Below are 21219 nucleotides of genomic sequence, written 5' to 3'. Positions count from 1 at the left end.
ACATACTAGTAATGGGCTGTTGAAGTTTCATGAAGCAGTGTCATGTTGTTGAGAGGTCAGTAGGTGGCGCCATCAGTTTAAAAATGATGGGAGGTCTCATTAGAACAGTTGCTCAAAACAAAGGAAAAAAGTGGAGGGACCGCCATCTAGTGGACTCTTAAAATAATGACACTGCTTCATGAAGCTTCATCAGACCATCACTGTTACATATGTATTTACTTTTTTATTTGTCAGATAGATAGATAGATAGATAGATAGATAGATAGATAGATAGATAGATAGATAGATAGATAGATAGATAGATAGATAGATAGATAGATAGATAGATAGATAGATAGATAGATAGATAGATAGATAGATAGATAGATAGATAGATAGATAGATAGATAGATAGATAGATAGATAGATAGATAGATAGATAGATAGATAGATAGATAGATAGAAAGATAGATAGATAGATAGATAGATAGATAGATAGATAGATAGATATTTTTAGTTGTAAAGTTGGGAAGAATGCGCTCAAACATACTCTTGGACAATGCTTGTCATCTTTCCAAAAAAACACTGCTTCCAATTGTACGGGTCACACATGGGACTCATGGCCTGCTGACAAGGTTAAGAAGACAGTTTTGTCTGAGACTGTGCAGACAAAATAGCCTCAAGCAAAGAAACTGAATCCTTTTTTGGCTTCGGAGGAACCGTCTCTGACCTTTTTCGGGAGACTTTGTCTTAAACAGGGATCAGTGTTATTATAGCCTGCGAGGATCACTCACCTGCTGCAATCAATGGGATGGTTACTTCTGTCGTCTTTCCTGAACCAGCAGGACAAATGAAGAGCTCGGATTCATCTATTCCCGGCAATTTCCAGGACAAGGCTGGGATTTGTTTTCAAAATCTACTTCCCAGTCAAATATGTAGTGACACTAACTGCAAGGCAAGCAAGGAGGGCTGTTTAGTGAGCAACAGTTCGAAGGGAATTTGGCTATACCTAAGAAAATAACATGTTTCTTGTAGAAAAAGGTTAATAAAAGCTTATTTACTTAAAATTAATCAAATCAATCAGTTAAAAAAGGTAAATAAATAGAAGTTATATATAAACATGTAAAATTTAGATGATTTGATGTGATTTTCTTTGTGGCAATCCTGTATGCGATTAGGTCAAGTTCATTAGGTTGACTAAAGAACTTTCCTATTTGGAATCGTTCGACTGTATTTAACCTCTCCTTAAAGGATGTTTCGCAAACATTTATTATAGTCTCTTTTGTTTCAATCTGATGTCTGTCAGTACAAAATCAAATAAAAATTATGAAAAGATATTTACATGAAATGTATTGTTTCTTAAAAGTAGAAACACCATTAAATACATTAAATAAAGGATAGTTAGTATAAATTAAAGAAATAGGAAAGAAAGGAAGGAAAGAAAAACTAATAAAATATATTTTTTTGGTTTATTATCAATTATGAGAACCTTAATTTATTATGTATTTTTAAAACATCGTCATATCTTGATTCAATTCAATCAACAAATAGGTGGTTTTTGGTTTTAAAGGTTCGAGATTTTTGACCATTTACACCTAGAAAATAACCAATAAAAATAGCAAGTATTTTCTTTTTGACACTTTCATTTTAGGAGAAAAGTAATTCATACTTTAGTTGTAGTCAAGCGTGGGATCTGTAACTAAGTAGATTCTGCAAAAATAAAGGAATTACCTAAAATAAACTCTGAATTTTAGGGTAATAAAAAATAAATTTGTAGCCTTATGTGCGGTTCATTGATTAAATCCATTTCGACAGTGCTCATGTAGCCTACAGTGTGTGACAAAGGGCCAAAAAAAAGACCGAACAATTCCCAGTTCTGCGCCACATGTAGACTACACAGAGGCTTTTGTGCTCAGTTTACAAACAGTGAATTTGTGTTGTCATCATGATGCATGACATTTACCAAACAAAACGAGTGTGACATGTATAATCGGCTCCGTGCCAAGTGCAAACATGTCACAGGGGACCGGGAGTGACACTCAATCAAGGGTAATTGGCACTTTTGTAAGAAAAAATTAAGTCATCCATGAGGGATAATTTGTCATCAGTATGATTTAAGCTGCCTCGTGAAAATTTTGCTGGAGTACTATTATCTGAATAATGATGCTCTCCTGCATTTTTCATGCGACAGTTACTTTGGGGGATTTTAATAGTTTACACCCAACATGAACTGGGCTCATTATTTTTGTCGCCTCCTATCCGTGTGCAGAAAGTTTGCTTGTTTCACATCCGTCATTTTAAGTCTTGTTCTCTGTTCTGTAGAAGTAGTGTCATCTTCAGAAGATCTGAGGGCGACATGTAAAAGAGTTTTCAAATCTCAACAAACGTTGTGCCTCTATATATTACTCATTGATGGATTCAAATGGATTCCAGTGGCGAAAGGACAGCTTTACGTCTTCTTATATTCAGATTTAACAACCGTTGTTGTGTGTGGTGGTAGATACGGACATCTGAGGGTGACTTAAATTCAATAGTCAAACATATCAGACTCAATTGTACTTGCAGGTCTTCACTGCCCTTCGTCTTTGTGGTTCTTTATCCTCGTTCTAACAATGTCTTCTTCCTGTTGGTTCAGTAGATAATGAGGTGATTGCAGCTCCGAGCACAATACATCAAATGCTTGTCACACTGCACTCTATCCGAATACGTACTACAGCCTCTGGTTTACTCTAATGCAAAACACACAAGCCAGTACAACATCCTTGCTGATTGCTCTCTTCCCGCAATCTCCCTTGGTTCTCTTTGTTCCTTCATTCAGTGGCCAACAAAATATTGAACAGCCACATCTTATCCTGATCTCTTTTTATACCTGTGCACTCAGCAAACTTTACATATTTCTCATTACCTTCCCGTCTAACATGGGCCTCCTCCTGTGATGTGTTTTCTTCGGTCGCCACCGATGAAGTTTTTCTATGGATTAATAACCTCATATTTTTTCTGTAACGGTATCAATTATTGTTTTAACAATTCTCCAATAGTATTTTTATTTTATTTTATATAGGATGGCCAAAAAAGTTAAAACAACTCCTAAAAAATCTAAACAAAACACAGAAATCTACTAACATATGCTTCAGTTTTTTGCTCCTAAGCTAAAAGATACATTACACTAACTCATGTTCCCAAACGAATGTGATCAGCTAAGTAAAAATAAGAAACGATAAAATTATCTTTGGAAAAACTACCCAGACCAGAACCAACAAAGGTTGACAAACACAGTCCCTCCAACATTTTGGTCGACAAAAAAAACCTCTGGAACTTGACACTTGCCAAGAAGGAACCACCAAAATCAAGGGGAAATATCCCAATTCAAATTAAAAAAAAACAAACCCAGATTTGATTCCAACTGGAACAAAAGACTGAAGTGCTGAACCAAAGTTTAATTTCTGAATATTTTTTTTGTTTTCTGGTGTAACTAATCTTTTTTCTTCAATTTTAAATGTATTTTGTCTTCGGCGCCCGAGACATGACATTGTTAAAAAAATAAATTAAAATTGTAGCCATGAAATACTAAGTCCTGGCCATGTAATACTAAGAAACAACTTATATTAAATCCTTTAATTCATGAATTGCAGTCAGTCAGTGTCCCTAAATTTACCAGCCTAGATAGCTCAGTTGCTAAAGAATGCTGCTCTGGACTCAAATGTCCTTGGTTCAATCCCCAACTACACAGTGTTAATGTAGTGTAGTTATTGTTATTGTATTTTGTCAAAAACCTGACCATTTATACATATAACAGACCATCTTGTTGTTGAGGATATATGTCATCCGCTGATAATTTTGTTGTTTAATGCTTCAGATAAATGCACGTATTGTGTATAGTCTATACAGGGCAGGCTTTGATTTTGACTTTTAGTAAAGTAAAGTCACCCAAAACAGAGAAACTGTGGAGTTAAGTTGAGGCACAATTTTGAGGGTTGAGTGTTTCAGTTCAATACATTTTCTGAATTCCTAAAAAGACACTTAACCAGGCCTCAACAACATAATGGTCTGTAACAGGTTGTGAATAAATATTCAGATTTTTAACAAAATAAAATGCAATACCTCTCTTCTAGTCCAACTTATCATAGAAATACTAAGTTAGTAAATTATTCAGAATAAACTCTCTGGCTTAAATTATGTAATATATAATATTTATGTAATATAAATAAAGTCTAAACAAAAATAAATAAAATGAGGGTTAGCCTCTCATTCTAGGTTTAGTTATTCCTTTAAAATAATGTATTTTATTGTGTTTAACGCCGAAATATAGAAATAGCCGCATCACAAAAGATTTAAAATAATGGCATAAGTAAAAACAATCGTGAGACTTGTTTTTTTTATGTCGTGTGGGGCTCCGTAATTTTCAGATTGTCAAGGTTGGTTGCGCAACTTAGAAGAACCATATGTATGGTAACATCTGAATAGCTTTTATTTTCAATAAATTCCGTAAATTGAAGCACTTAAACAAAACAAATCAGATATGAGGGAAGCAAATGAAAGGAGAGGGCAGATGTTAAGGCGATCAAGAGTCACGCGTCCCACTTTGTAGTCATCACGTAGAGGCGCCTCCATTCAGGAACTCCATGTGCAGCTGTCGCTTCAGGGTGAAAGTGATCACAAACAAATGAGAGCGTACACATCCAGTTAGGCCCTGTGTGTACTTTGAACTAATCCATACCACTAATTTAATTATGCAGCCCCGAGTGCGGAATGATTCTATTATCTTATTCCCTTCATATGATAATGTCGTTTTCCAGTTCTTTGACGAAAGACAAATATTTTGGCTTTCAGTGGCGGCTGATGGAATGACATGGTTGTCAGGGTTCTTCACCTCAGAAGCTCATTTACATTTCTTCTGCAATGATGAGATCTACGGGAGGGAAATCAATTCGTCTACGCACCTTTGCCATGACATTTCAGACTAGTGTCACAAATTAGACAGATTTTCAGAAGAAAAAGGTGATAAAAATGTTGTCAGACATTTGTCTTTAAACAGCCTCCTGTTGCCCCGCTCATCAGGACATATTTTAGACATCGTACATTTTACTAAAGGGCTGCGGTCACATCCCCCAATCATCAGCCCGGACACCTATTGACCATAGTGTGGCTGGACCGGAAAACCTTGAATTGCCAACAAAACCACCAAGCTGTATATAATGGCTGAATTATGTCTTTGGTTTTGGAAGGTGTGTAGTTTTTATATTTTTGTTCCATGGGATTGTAACGTCGTGCCCTAACATTGCTTCAAAGATCAAGCATATGTTGGCATCATGTATAATTTTCCATCCTATCTCACTATTATGTGCCCTACACGGATGGATACTCAACTTAACACAAAAATTTAAATATATAGATCTTAGTCTAAATTAGGGTCCTATCTGCCTGGGGGGACCAGTAGAGGAAAGTTCTTGTCGAGAAAGGGTTGAAGACTGTCATTAAATTCAGCTGTTTTTTATCCTAAATTAAATTATGTATATCATTTTGTGAATTTTGTCCCTTTTTTTTTTCTTTTTTTTTAACAATAATCTTGATATCAAAAGCAATGCTTTTGATAGTAATTGAAGTTATGATCTTCAATTCCTAACCATTGTACAAATATGTAATTTTTCAGACTGCACACCTCAACTACAGAATGGTATATATACGTATATTATAATTATCTCTAATTTTGGTTAAAATAGTATAAATAAATAAATAAAAACTTGACATTACAAGTTGAAGGTAAAAAGTCCCTGCATTATTTGTGTGACTTTATCTCCTTCACATTTTGGAACCCTTTCAAAGCAGCCATTTATATTTCCTTAAGTACAATAAATATTTTTTAATTTATTCTCTTGAAAGTTGAAGTACACATAAAATAACCACAACATGAGTGAGTTTGTTACTTTAAGCCCTCTGGCCCCTCTTTTAAAAACACTGTTCCAACACATAAAGATAACAAGAGACACCTTCAGGTTCAACATAGACAAACAAACACACAAGACACATTTTAAGCCACAAACAGACTGATGCTTGTTGATGAGAGTACAAAATACACAATGTTTGCTCTCATGTTGTAGATAGTTTGTGTTGTATGGTTCATTCCAAGGATACAGAAAGAATTCCCGCTATCATAAAGAAACAAGCTGTGGCCCGAGGCAGTGTTTTTAAAGTGAGGAGTCGGCGTAAGAAAGTCTGAATCGAACATCATAAAGTGTGTCCATGAATGTGTTCACTCAAAACAGAAAGAAATGTTCTTTTAAATTCTTTATTATTTGCTATTTCAATACAAAAATGTACAAATGAGCTCTAATGTCCATGTGAACATATCAGAGGGAAAGAAGTAATTTATGCAAGAGATTGTATTGGACGCCCGTATCACAGCAAATGGACTTTTGTGCGTCATCTCCTGTAGAGGAGAGTCGTCTAAGTACACTTTCCCTTTTTACAAAGCCTTGATCAGGGTTTGATTTCAAATATTCAAAACAAGCCAGGACTGAACTATTCCATCCAAATGCACCAGCTGGTACCAAGAGACTCCAAAAAAAAAGAAGCCATTTTTCAATTCAAATATGAAAAGATGTGAAACTAAAGTAATATATTATCAGCATTTTCATGTTTCCAATTCTATTACTGAAGAATTTCCACCGCGAATCAAATCAAAATCAAATCATGGTGTAAAACTTACCAGGGAGAGTATTGGGGCTTTTCCAAAAGCTGGCCAATCAAATCGGAATTTGTATTTGTGTTCTTCTGTCTCTTCATTAGTCGGACTTGTTTATATCCACCCTGAGCCAATATGTTCAACTAACCCTGAACACTTACTGGATTAAAGTCAAATACTGAAGATCTCTAGGTAATCGTCTAATCCGCCTGATAATGGAACATGTTTTTTTTCTTTTCATGTTTTCTTTTAAAGAATTGAATTAGATGTCTTCATTGGTTTTGTTGAATTGTGAAATAGAATAAATTGTGCGATATGTCCCAATGAAAGTATGTGGAAGAACATTTATATAACCAGTTTATTACAACATGTTGTATATAATGGTTTACTGTCAACGAATACTTGGTCAGCGTCATTAGGTCAACCGATTTGTACCAACAAAATCCATTACAAATGCCTCTTTTACCAAGATTATACCATTGATTTGCTACCACCAACAAATAGCTTTGTAAATATCAAATGCCGGGATACATTTATTGATTTTTACCTCACAATTTTTTACATTTTAGTGATTTTCGTCCCATGCTGCGTATTTCCCCCATAATTATTTGACAAGTTTTGATTAAAGTAGGTGCTAAGAACGAGACTGAGTCTGGATAGCTCACAATAAAAGCAAAGAGTTTTGAAAATGTAAAATGCATTAAATGTCATCATTTTATTACTTGAGGAAAACAAGTGCTACATCATTAATGCTAATCCAACCATTAACTGGACTTGACAACACGTGAAATAATCAAACGTTGACCTGTGATGTTTTTTTTCCTTCACAGCTCCCTGATCAAAAATGTGGTTAACGCTCTCAGACAGTTCCGCAACATGCTGAGACAAGCGCTGCCCTCAAAATGGCAAAAGCAATAACTGGCAATATAGACTTCCTTTCCCGATAAGGATACCTTGACGGCAATCATGACCAATCAATGATGGTTGTTCATGTAATGGAATTTACTCTCATCAACGTCAATCTCGGGGCCTTGAGTGAACTCATTTCCATGTTGTCCTGAAGATAAACTATTAAATGTGACTTACTTAAGTGAAAATGTGAATGTGGGCGGAGAGGGTTCTCTGTCCAATGTTTTTTTCTTCTGCTGTTACACAAATTGATTATGATGCCTTGGTTCTGTCCTTGAATATAATTAATCCCATGAGATTGTTTTTTTTTCTTCTGATGTTTTCTCCATTTATTACCTTCTCGTTCGTCTCTTTTGCCAGTTTATATTTCTTTCGATTTAGAATCTTTTTTCCTTAAATCTTTGTTTATTCATATATATTTCTTTTTTCTTTTTAATATTCTTATATCCTGTCTTTTCTCGTTCCTATTTGTTTTGGACACTTGCTATGACCTTTCCTAGAGTCTGATATATTCTTGTCTCGTCTTCCACCGCTTTATCCAGAGTCAGGTGAGCAAGAAAGCCAGCATTGTCCCACCGCGGCAACTTGATAAAGATTTTCTGATTCGGATTTTGATTCACCAAGTTTTCCTGGATGTAAAAGGATCAACAAAGGCCAACTCCAGCAGAGTCTTCCCTAATGGTGGGTCATGCCCTGTGAACCACATATCAGTCTGATCAGAAAACAAATTATATTTACTTGCATTCCTGATCTATGACATATCTAGTCTCTATTATTTATGAAAAGTTAATCATTCTAATAGTAAAGTAATTGATGACAATACAAGTACAACTTTAATGCAGAATGTGGAGAAACAAACCCAGTAGTTATGGGGGGTTATGGGACAACATCAAAAGTGCCTTTGAACTGAGGTGCACTGACACAATGAATAATTCAAATATATGAATTTTATAATGTGTGTTTGTAAGCAGTCCAACAACGGCCGGAAATACAAATCTCCTAAACTCTTAAATAACTGTTTTTTAACACACATAACAAGGTGTGGTCGGCCTTGTTGGACGGCTTGCCACCATCTCCAAAGCCTGTGGAATGGAAATCCAAATTATGATCAACAACAATAGGGGCATCCGGTCAGACATCAGAGTCAATGGACAGGCACTGGACACAGTGTCCCGCTTCAAATATCTCGGAGCACATTGTGTCCGATGAAGAAGCCAAGCAGGAAGTCCTTGCCAGATTTGGTGAAACAACTGCTGCTCTGGCAAAACTCAAGCCCATATGGAAAGACAAAAACGTCGGTCTGGTATTAAAGGTGGGACTTGTTGCTCAATCTTTTTATTGGTCTATATACTAATATGAAATGTACAGTTGAGCTGCAGAAGAGAATACAGAGCATGGAGATGATATGCGATGGACTAATCATGGGTATCTCCTACACCCAACAGGTCACAAATGAGGAAGTCTGGCAGAAAATCCCCCAAGTTTTTGTTTAATTCTTCTCTTAGACCAAGGCGTCACTAAACATTGAAAAGAGGGACTTTTAGCCAAACACGTATATGAATACTCACGCACTCCTGAACCTATTTATTTACAGATCTTGTTACAAAAAGAATTAAAAAGTAGAGCACAACACTGCAATGTTTATATATATTTTGTGTTGCCTAAAAATAGACTTCAAAGAAACCAGAAGTTATTAAGAATAAATACGGATTTACAGTAATATTTACATCACGCTTAGTAAATAGAGGCTGATTACTGAGCTTCCACGGCTTTCATGCCTTGGAGATGAAAACAATTGTCCAATGCTAATTTGTTTTAGAAGAAAAATGCTGACTTTGACTTCTCCTAACAACAAAGATCACGGCTCAGCTTGCAACACAGAACTATAAACACAGAGTAAGATCAATCCATGTAGCAGCACAAGCACTTTGAAAAAAAGGTCACGCAGGGAACTGCTTCATTGTTTCATAACACTTTTTGACAGTTTAAAAAAAATAAAAAAATATTTCTTTGCAACAAGAGATTGAAGCCATTATGAAAACACCACAGGTACTTGTGTGATCAGGTTTTCCTGGGACTACAGGAGTGAACACTGCAAAGGAACATGACTTTTATTTAGGCAGAACATTTATTTTGATCATCATGTTGTATCTTTGCGATAGTCATTTTTGACCTTTACTTCTCTGTCGCCCTTTTCTTTTTTTTTCTTTACGAGTCAATATCTTGGACCCACTGCAAAAACCTGTTATTTCTTCAGCCTTTGTTCCAAAAACCCACCAGCTCATAAATGTTTAAAACAAGTCTGCCCAGGATCGGCTAGAGACACATTCTCAGATATAGGAATGGTAGAATTTCTATAGAAAATCATTTTAATAGAATGCCGACTGATTTTTCTCTCTCATAAAATCAACACTGTATGTGTAGAAAGAAACTAGGACTCACCTCTATCAGGTACACTGTGATCTCTGAAGATTCCACATTGAATACAACAGTTGAAGAAATTAAAGTGTGGACCTGTGGAGTCAAATGTCCAGGACACAGCCAAAGATCTGTAGAAGAAGAAAAAAAAGGAAAATGTTTTTACAATCCAATAATTCTCTATGCTAGGAAGATTACTTTTATGGCGACAAATCATATTTCTCTGTTTTTTAATCAAAATACCAGGAATACCTTTAAATAAATTAATGATTTACAGGAATTGTATCCTGAGACAAGAGCCGGATGATATCTTTTTGTTTGAATCCGTCTTGCGTATTTTCAATAAAGTAAGAAGGTTTTTAGGTTAAATAACAGCTTGAGGAAACTCTTTGTATGGTCGCCTGTGTTTGCGTCGATTTCTTCGGACACATTCAGAAGGCGCCTGAGCAAGGCGCTAGAGCCCCACTTCCTTTACAGGAAACAAAAATAGGGAGACCAAAAGCCTTAAGGAACCATTACTAAATAAAATATTAATATATAATGTATTTATAAATACTCAAATATAATTGCACATCAGCTATGTTCAATGATTAGGTTGTCAATGCTTATTAGCTTCATACAATTGAGATTTAAAAGAGAACATGGTACTGTAATATCTTGAGAATGAAATTAGTATTAATAGTATTAATTAAGAGAATATTGATATTTGTAAATTATGGGTTTTCATTATATTAGGCTATGTATACATCTAATAGTGGATTAGAAGATAATTAGATTACAATCCACATTCAATACCAGTAGGTGGCGTTAATTCACATGTACCTTGTTTGCTAACTGCTATTATACAAGAAGAAGAAGGTGCAAATAGTTATCTCAAACTGGATCTGATTTAACCCAGTTAGAAAAAAAACACCGACATTCATTGTTTGTCACAGTGAACTACTCATTCTCTACTTCAGAGTTACATGATTATGCGATGAAAAATATATAGTTTTATATTTAGTTGGAGTATGGAGTGCTTATATACTGTATATATATATGTTTATCATAGGATATATATAGTACCATAATCTTTGCCACTGACATTTCTCGATGTCAATAAAAGATTTTAATTACAATATGTTGATGCATTTCTTTTTTTTTTTATAGCCATAACTGCCTCCTCTCTTCGAGAAAATAAGACCTAGAAGGTCATTTTATCATCTAATTAAGAAGTTTATTAAAAATGTTTCTCCATGTGGATTGTATTTCTGAAATGTTTTGCTTAATGGTTCCAGAATTAAACAAATATGTTGTATATTTGCTACTCTAATCATGTGGCCTGGACACAGTTCAAAGATTGTGTCACAAAACAAGATTTAATTTGTTGATATTTTCGTCAAAAAAACACCATAAAGAACTCAATTTTTACTTAAACTACTGGGCAGCAGGGGTGGCAATTTGATAGTCCGCTTGTATTTTTCCTCCTCCCTTGTGTATCAGGTATGTCAGTGTAGTTGTGTGTGGATGAAAGCCAAGCCACCTTTACAAGAGAGCTGCCTCCAGCTGAGGCTCTATATAAAGAAGTCTCTCACACACACACTTGTTATACCTGGATTTCCTATAGCTTCACCAGTCCGCTATCTCAAAACACACACTTTGAAATAATCCTTTTTTGTTTTGAAATACTGTTTTTGAGCTGCTTTCTGGCTACTGTACCAAAAGGGGTCATGACAAAAGGTTAGTTTTGCCGCCTTAAAAAATAGAAATAATGCTAATCCACAAGAATCAAAACCTGTTTTATTGATGCTGTGATGTTGTCATGATTGCTCAGGAAGACAAGTATTAATTAAAGTAAAGAACGTCTGGTGAAATCTCCTCTCTGCAACTGTCACCAGTGAGTCCAGCTTCATGCCAACCACAGAGCCAGCGCTCCTGATCGACCTGTCCAGCCTGTTGACACTCCTCGTGGACACATTCCCACCCCAACACACCACAGCATAGAACAGGACACTGGCCACCACAGACTGGTAGAACATGCAGAGGAGCTTCCTGCAGATGTTAAATGATCGAAGCCTCCTCAGAAAGTACAGTCTGCTCTAAACTTTCTTATACACATGGCCTGTGTTGCAGGACCAGCCCAGATTACTGTCCAGCCACACACCGAGGTACTTATAGCTGTGAACTATCTCCACCTCGTCACCTCTGATGGACACTGGACTTGGCTTTGCGCTGGACCTCCCAAAGTCAAAGACGAGCTCCTCTGTCTTTGAGGTGTTCAGCTGCAAGTGGTTCCTCTCACTCCAGTCCACAAAGTCACGTTTTGGACTCCTGTACTTGTCCTCGCTGTTGTCTCCGATGCATCCAACAATAGCAGAAGTCTGAAGTATATATGGTGAAGAGGAGAGGGGCCAGTACTGTCCTCTGAGGTGCTCCTGTTCTGCACACCACAGTGTCAGACATGATGTCCTTCAGCCTGACGTACTGTGGTCGCTCAGTGAGATAGTCCAAGATCCAGGAGACCAGACCAGGGTCCACATTTGCATCTTTTGTAGTCAAACTGCATGGGGTCTTGCGGGTGCTGGACTTGTGGCCTGAGATGTTGGAGGACCAGCCTCTCCAGTGTCTTCATCAGCTGTGAACTCAGTCGCTTCACCTCCTGCTGTGCTGACCTCATGGCGTCCCTGTCCCTGCTCCTGGAAGGCACCTTCTTCCTGTTAAGGACATCCTTGACCTCCTTTGTTACCCACAGTTTATTATAAGGGTAACAGCGGACAGTCTTAGCAGGGGCGACAACTTCTAAGCAGTAATTTAAATAATCTGTTAGAAAGTGTGTCTGACCCTCGATGTCCTCAACATGAGATTTTGGCAGCACATCAGTCTCTGATGGCGTCCTCCACAGCTGGTGTCCACTTTCTTTCTAATTGTCCTATTGGTCACAGTCTGTCTTTGAACCAGAGGAGTGACTGAAGGTGGACCAGGTTATGATCGGACCTTCCGAGTGGAGTAAGAGATTTGGCTCTGTACGCATCCTGCAAGTTGGTATAAAGAAGGTCTATAGTCCTGTTGTTCCTGGTGGGACAATCCACCTCCTGGTGTAAAGTAGGGAGTGTAGAGTCTAGGTTGGTATGATTAAAATCTCCAGAGATGATGATAAAAGCCTCAGTATGCTGATTCTTAACATGTAATTTAACAAGTAACATGTAACTTCGTACAAGGCGTGTGCCCTCTTTTTCTTTGTGCAACATTTTATTTATTTATTTAATTAAGCAATTGTGGAAACACCAAATTAGCTGTTCTAATTGACAGCAAGCAGATCCAATGACAAACACTGTCTGACTGTGTAATGTCAGTAAAGTTGCAAATGTACATATTGTATTTACTGTATTAACAATAAAATACAAAAGTGCTACAGACAAAAATGCTATACTTTACAAGAATAATGGGATTAAGTTACCTGATGTTGGTACAGAAAGCCAGACAGACAACCACTTAGACAAGCTACCCAATAACCTGCGTATGTTTTTAGACAGGAGTGCCCAGAGGAAACCCACACAAACACCAACCCAACACAGTAAGTTAGGCCTCTCCACAGAAAAGCCTCAAGCTGGATTACAACCTGGGAGCTTGCTGCAAGGGTACACACACACAAACACACACACACACCCACACACACACAAGTACTACTCTGCTGTTCCGGTTAAGATTATTTACCATCAAAACTCTTTAAATGTGCATTCTCCTAAGAGATTCAAATCATTCTCAATTCTCTTTCAACACATTTTTTTCTTTTCCCCATAAAAATGTATCAGAATCTATTTTAAGGAGCTCATCAAAAATCCCTTTCGTCTTGTATCTTTGAAAAATATCTCTCTTATTGCCTCATCTGAACCATCAGTGATCTTAAGAGTGTCATTTCTCGGCTCCACCGTCCCTATATTTAGCTTGTTTTCCTTCCGCATGGCAGTGAAAGTGTGTAAAAACGACTGCTGTTTAGCCATGTGAGTGTGTACGCTGTGGTTGTGCGCTTGCAATGCACCACACGACAAGAGTGGAAATAGTCGACATGTACTTTTCTTGTATGTATTGGACTATGAGTCATTTGAAGAAGATATATATATAGAGAGACGTGAGTTGCTGGCTGTGTTGTCTTGTCTAGTCTCTAATTATCCATCCAGTTCCTCGTTTAATTTTGAACTGATAGAGTTGGTGAGTCGGATTTGAACTCATTAGGATGTTTGCGTGTTCACCTTCTTCAGTCACCTCAGGTGGCACAAAACCGTGTGCCCATATGGAGCGGTTCAATTAGCAGAGAGTGTGTGGCGGATACTGCAGCGTCTCCAGGCGGAAGCTGCCGTCAGTCAAGCAAACTGTGTTTGAAATTTGATGATGCAATCCTAGTGCTTGTTAAATATTTATGTATTGAAAGGTTCTGATGTGTGCTTGTCTCTTACAACATGTATACAACTTGCCAATTGAATCGAATTATATAATATAAATAATAATGGGTAAATTCCAACATTTTATGTTTTTTTTTTCAACTATGCCAACAGTCAAATAAGGAATGACTTTGAACTGCTACTGTGTAAGTCGTGACTGTTTGAAATGAGACAAATTATCAGTTAAATTATAGAAATCCAAATGTTAAACAATAACATTTACAATGAATACAAATAAACCCGAACCAAAATGAAACACTAAAATCAGCATTGCTTTTTGATATCGTTCTGACCCTAGACATATATACATAGATAGTTTAACACTTCTTCTTGTCTCTGGGTCAAGGTGACCCGGAGGCCCGAAAACAAATGTATTTCTTGAAGCACTGGAGGTTGCTCACCTTGAGCCAGAGGCCACACAAGGGATAGCTCAAACACATTTGTGTTCGGGCCTATGGGTCGACTGCTGCCGCCCACTAGTGCGGTGTGTACAGGGCGACCATCTTGGTACAGTGCCACTCACTCCTACAGTGCATTACGTCTATAGAAGAATGATTTGTTTACACTATCACTAATCGCTCATTTGTCAAGCTATATTCACTGGGTTTTTTAGCTAGATAGACAGACATACATATAACGAAAATAACCCAGAAAACGTTCAGGTCTTCATTGCTTGAAATTCTATTGCATTTAAGTATCTTCTTCTTATTACAGAAGTTCTTATTTGTCAACAACTTTGTGGTGGCTTGTTTTTTAGAACATTCATTTCAAATGGCAGCTTCTATGACCATGAACTATCCAAGGTCTAGCCATAGTTGCTAAATTATAAGAAGGAATATTTTATTATTATTATTATTATTATTATTATTATTATTATCCAAGCACCCTGTATCATAGCTACATGTATGACGTTTTGTACTAACCAAACCGTTTGGAAATCAGTCCAAAATTCAGCGAATAATTGTATTTCTAGATTGAGAAATACCTCCTTCCCTGTAGTTGTTAATGCGCCGCTGCCTATGATGACACTGCACCAAGATGGCGGAGCGTTAGGCACGTCCGTCTACAGTCAATTCGGCGTCTATATATATATATATATATATGTATGTGTGTCTGTGGTTCTGACTGCTTCTCTTAGAAACTTTGCTATTATGGTGCAGAGTACAAGGACATTTCCGTTTCCAGCATTGTTCAAAGGCAAAACTCCTCAACTGAAAACTGGTGCAATAGGAATGGGCCACAAATGTGAACTATGATGTTCCTGATCTCACTTTTCGATGAGATTGACTTAAGAAAGTATCCATTTCTTGTTTCTAAAACCAATGATTTGAAATATCTAATTAGGTGTCCCTCTTCAGCAAGTATTCTGGGTTATATGAGCAAGAAATATCTCAATCAATATACTTGTTATTGTTGCATATCATTGTACAGGTGTTGTGTCACTATCCTGGCAAGATCAGAAATGGGTAGATCCAAAGTACAGGTCATCTGGAACAGTAGCAATGAAAACATAATTAAAAGACAATACGATAAAATAAGGCCACAATGGAACCAAATGAATATTTCAGATTTAATTCAACTGCATGATTTTCTTCTGCTGTTTGTCAGCTGATCCATGTGTTCTCCAGGTTAAACTTGTACTGCTTCTTCAACTTCGATGGTTTACAATATTATACGACTCATTCAGTTCTATTGTTGCTGTTTTGGCTTCTGGATTAGTGGCACCATTTGTTAGCTTTCTTGTCCATGCCTAGTGCCAGGCATAAGGAGAACAAACAATGAGGTTCATGGCTGTCATGAACAGAGACAGGAAGAGGGCCGGTGTAACAAGATTGGTTAAGGTTGAGGACATGCTGAGGAAAACCCCTGATGGGAAATGACCCAATTCCAATGCATCTTTGGAATGTAATAGCCAATGTGTGATCGTGAGCATGAACATCGTAGGATTTGTTCTGAAGATTTAGTGGCCAAATGGAAATGTCAACATTCATTTAGAATGAGTCCTCGTGTGCTCAAACAAACCAAATTTCCTTGTGTAACCAGAAACTATTGACGTCTACATGTGACCTGGGTTATGCTCAGGGAGCCCAATAAGATGGATGAAACTAGTAAAAGTGTTGATGTGTAGTCTTCGTCTAATGTTCTTGTTCTGCTTATTTGGGTTTCCTCTACCCATCTATCTTTCACTAAAAGAAATAACTTTCTGAAGTTAACTGATAACTTTAATTTGCAGTGTTACTAGCTTGTAATCTCTATAGCTATGGATAACAATCTGTCCCAGAGTGTAAAAGAGTGTCCCTTCCCCCTCAATCTTTTCATCCAGGGTGAGATAGCTTCCTGCAACCACATAAAGGAAATAAGCGGCATTAAAATGAATGAATGGATGCCACAGTATTGACCCTGTTCTTTTCAAGGCAAAGCAAGGACAGGCACTTTATTGTTAGATGTTGATCTTCCGTCGGAAGCTCAAAATTGAAATCGTTGGCCAACATTTGGGGGTTTGCTTGATAAATCAGATGCTGCTGGTGGAGTTGTCAATAATCCAGAAGAATGATTGTCAAACATTTTGACAAAGCGATAACAAAAAATGCTGCCCTTGCGCAATACATCACATTTGGTTTGGTTTATTTCAAGGTGCCGTCGCCCTTACATGGTATTTGTCACTCCAGCACTGCTGTTCGCTTTATCACATTATTCCTCTGGAATATAATGCTATGGCCATGATTTTCACAATCACTTCGTTTCCTCATTATAAAGCCATCCACTCTGCTTGGCACTCGAGCCATCATGAAAAAACCACACAGCCAAGGATCTCCTCGCCTTTTCTTCCTCGTCCTCTGACTGCCTTGTAACTATAACCACTCATTGAAGATGTCAGCGGGACTTGCATGAAGTCATTATGTTGAAACACTGTGAAATCGTTTCAGAATTGAGATGAATAATTGTATACTGTATTGTCATTGGATTTCCCAGATACACTCTAAACAATCTCATGGTTTCTTCTTGTGGATATTTGTAAAATCTGGTTTCTTTTTTCTCATGAAATGAATGGTTTTTAGTACTTTTGTAAATGTTTGCCTTTGCAAGCCTACTCTCTTGGCACACTTTCCCGACCAATGTTTATGACTTGATAATATCAGGATTTTTCTCAATTTAAAGCATCTGTTTTTATTAAGAACTAGTCATCAATCTCAGGCAAAGTTCACGCTATGTATTTTAGGTCAATCAATCAATCAACTTTATTTATAAAGCACTTTAAAAACAACCACAGTTGATACGAAGTGCTGTTCAATGACATGAAAGTTCTAAGAAACAGCTTCGGGTCACATGCTGTGTTAAAAGCCTGAGAATAAAAGTGTGTTTTAAGCCGAGGTTGGAAAGTTAGGGGCAGATTGATGAATCACAGTGATTAGAGGGGGAGATTTAAATGGCAGCGAACATCTGTGACTTGTTGCTACATTGGTGGCAAAAAAAACAACAATTACAAATAATGAAAACACAAGACCTGCTTCAGATAAAGGCTAAGAAAAGGTAAGAAAAAAAAAGCGCTATCCATGGATAACTGGCAGAACATTGAACAATGCTTTCAGATGTTTTTCTGCTCGTCCTACTTTTTTTTGAGAGATTTTGGCTTTGGGGAATATAGATATTGTACTTCAACTATGTATCCAGATTATATCCAGTTGTCAGACTTTCATCTTGAGAAGGTTTTTCTTTTTGTTATGAAGAGTTTTATTGATATTTGTTCTTGATGATGCTACAATGACCCACATATGCTCCACTTATATTCCATATCTGTATTCATCAAAGTAAAACTATATCTATAAAAACCTTAGTTACTTGTTATTACTTCACAACTGAACTCATTTGGCCTCCAGAATGTGCGTAAGATCCCACAGAAAAGTGATAATTACAATCCCCCTTCAGAGAACACATTAATTCCTCTGAACTATTTTTGAACCGAATTCTACAGAGTACCAAACACAGATTAATCCCAACACAAAAGTGAATTGTTAATCTGTTAAAATGTGCAATATTTTATCGCACATTATGGAATCCATTGTTCAGTATTCAAGAAACGGGTCAAGGCTACAGTATTTTAAGCGAAACTCGGATATTTAAAATGTATATATACTGTTACAATTTTAAGGTGGACCTAAAACTTAACCCCTTTATATCCGGGACAACACAAAACCTAAAATGTGAACGAAAAATAGTTAGTTGCATGAATCATCATCCTTCAAATTATCTAAAAGTTGAGTGGGAGTGAGGACAGCACTTATAATTGCTCCTCAAAATGAATCTTTCATTATCATTCTGATCTCAAGGCTGCTAATACACAAGAGGAGAAAGGTACAGAGAGGCACAGCGAATCTAAATATAACACATCGTGAAGCCACAAAAGCATAAAATGATGTAAAGATGAGACATGACTTTACAATTATGCATTACCGGATAATGGATGCAGGAAAGAAAAACATTCATCCAACTTCAAATGATTTACTGTAGTCGGCGTTTCACGCAGATTAACATCAGTCGGCGAGGGAAAGTGCCCGGTGCAAGATTTGATGTAGAAAAAGGAAAAAAGATACATTAATAAAACATATTAAGTGGAAATTGTGGGGACGGTGGTGGAGCGCAAAATCTGTGTCAAAAAGCTTTTTTTAAGGTTAAACGTTTTTGTGATTACCTAAAAAAGCTGCTAGACGTTTAAGTGCTGTACTTGCACTTGAGGTTAGAGGGGAACGAATCTGTGCGTGTGTGTGTGTGCGTGTGTTACCAGTAGTTGCTCTTTGTTTTTGTAATAATCTGCTCACTCCTATGTCAGTATATGCATGCGGTTTGTTGGATAAACAAAGACTCCAGTAACATCAACAGGGATTTGATAATTAACCTTCAGTCAGAAACAACAAGAGTATTTTCTAAAAACAGTGGGTGATTAAATGTTCTGAAAACAGTCTGATGGATCACTGGTGAAATACAGACTTTGTGTCATTTTTAAAACTATTTACAATTATTTTACAGTCAAAACATATTGTTTCCATTCCAAAAATTATATTTCTACCTATTCGCTCAGTGCCCAGGTCAGAGAAGGACGTGGTTCTTATCATTTAGTTGGGCACAATTGCATCATACCCAAGAGTCAGAGCAAACATCTGTCCTTCTAACGGGATTATGCAACAGACTCACGAAAACTCCTGAAAACTTTCAGTGGATTCCTGAGGGTGAAATTGTACAGCTCAACAAACTCAACCTGGATTTATGTTTTTCTCTAGTTATTAAGGAAATGATTAAATGTTCAGTAAAATTATTTGATCACTTTGCAGCATATTTTAAACCCCCTTTGATTGTATTACTTGATATCTTTCTGAGAGACTTATTTTGGTTCAATTATTCCAATATTAAGATGATATATTTCACCTTAGAAAATAGATGACAATGCTTATTACAATAAGCTAAAAGCCTTTTTTTTCTAGAAGGTATTTTTACTTCAAAAATTCAAATTTAGTTTAAGATTTCAATACTGATGGAAAAAATAATAATAATTGAAAAAACTAAACGATTTTAAAATGGAAAATTATAGGGAGCAAAATGTAAAATTCATTTGTCAATTACATGTTTGACGAATTGTAATATATTTGGAAAATTCACCAAAAAAATTGCTATGAGATTTTACAAAAATCGAGTTGATTATTAATTATTTAATAATAGAACATTTTCGACTTTATGTTCTCCTAAGTTACTCTATATTATATACAATACAATATCAGTGTTACGATGACAAACAAGGTTTTCACACTCCCCAGTGACTTACACTTCCACATCTTAGACTGAAATAACAGGCCATTAAACCACGATTATGGATAATCTGTATGTAAAAGCATCTTAATATAAACACAAGCAGATACTCAAAGCACTCAAATACCGGCTTCATTTATACTCAGTAGGTCATCGGCATCACATGCTCACACATCTGTGAGACACGTATCGTGATCCAGCTGTGCCACGGATTTAGAGATTACGAGGGAGATACATTTCTTTAAGTACAACATATGAGAACATTAGCACATAGATACCTCTATGATTTATAACACGTATCTTCAGGGATAGGTCAGAGGTGAACAGCACTGTTATGTTTAATGCATTTCATCCTGGAAAATGTCTTTTTTTTTAGAAGAACACTTAAAGCTTTTAGACATAAGACGTTTTAGTTCAACCTTGATTGCTTATGAAAGACTTATTTATTGATTTATATTGATTTATATCCTCTTCTAGATATTTTAAGAAACAAAGGCTTTTTATTTTCTGTGGTACCCCGCTGTGTAGCAATTTATTATTTTTGATATACTTTATCCTATAGGCTCTAACACAAATGTGTTTGAGCTATCCCTTGTGTGGCCTCTGGGTCACGTGCTTCAAGAAATACACTTGTTTTCGCTCCTCCGGGTCACCTTGACCCAGAGACACCACAAGGGTTAAGCCTAATTTAGAATGATTTAGAATTACTTTTACAGATAAATCTAGAATCTCACCTTGAGTCCAGCCAAAGGTAAGGAGGTGGTCACCACTAATGAGCAAACACTGATGCCCAGAATAATCCTTGGTGTTTAAAACAATGACTATAGATTTATAGTAGTCACCAAGCACACAGACTTTTCACCGTCGTGCCCTCTGGGAGGCACAGCTTCTTCCCCACAGCTGTCACGCTCCTAAACTCCCCCTGACATCTGAACTGGATTTATAAATGTGTCTCTGTAAAGTATATTTATAGTCTCTATAGCTTTTTTCAATGCGTCTCCTCTAATTGTACAT

The 21219-nt window shown here is 36.7% G+C and overlaps 1 protein-coding gene across 3 annotated transcripts in view; it reads right to left on the bottom strand.

Annotated features, from left to right (window-relative positions):
* Positions 1 to 21219, bottom strand: part of LOC148075757 (leucine-rich repeat and fibronectin type III domain-containing protein 1-like protein) — a 148021-nt gene that overhangs the window by 72892 nt on the left and 53910 nt on the right. For all 3 annotated transcript variants that reach the window (XM_087796287.1, XM_087796288.1, XM_087796289.1), the window contains exon 2: positions 10013 to 10119. The gene's annotated coding sequence lies outside the window, so the exon portion shown is untranslated. The remainder of the gene's footprint in view (positions 1 to 10012; positions 10120 to 21219) is intronic.

The sequence above is a fragment of the Callionymus lyra genome, chromosome 7, assembly GCF_982586985.1.
Source record: "Callionymus lyra chromosome 7, fCalLyr1.hap1.1, whole genome shotgun sequence".
NCBI classification, from domain to species: Eukaryota; Metazoa; Chordata; class Actinopteri; order Syngnathiformes; family Callionymidae; genus Callionymus; species Callionymus lyra.
Note: the sequence above shows the minus strand (reverse complement) of the source record. Positions and strands in the feature narration are given on the sequence as shown.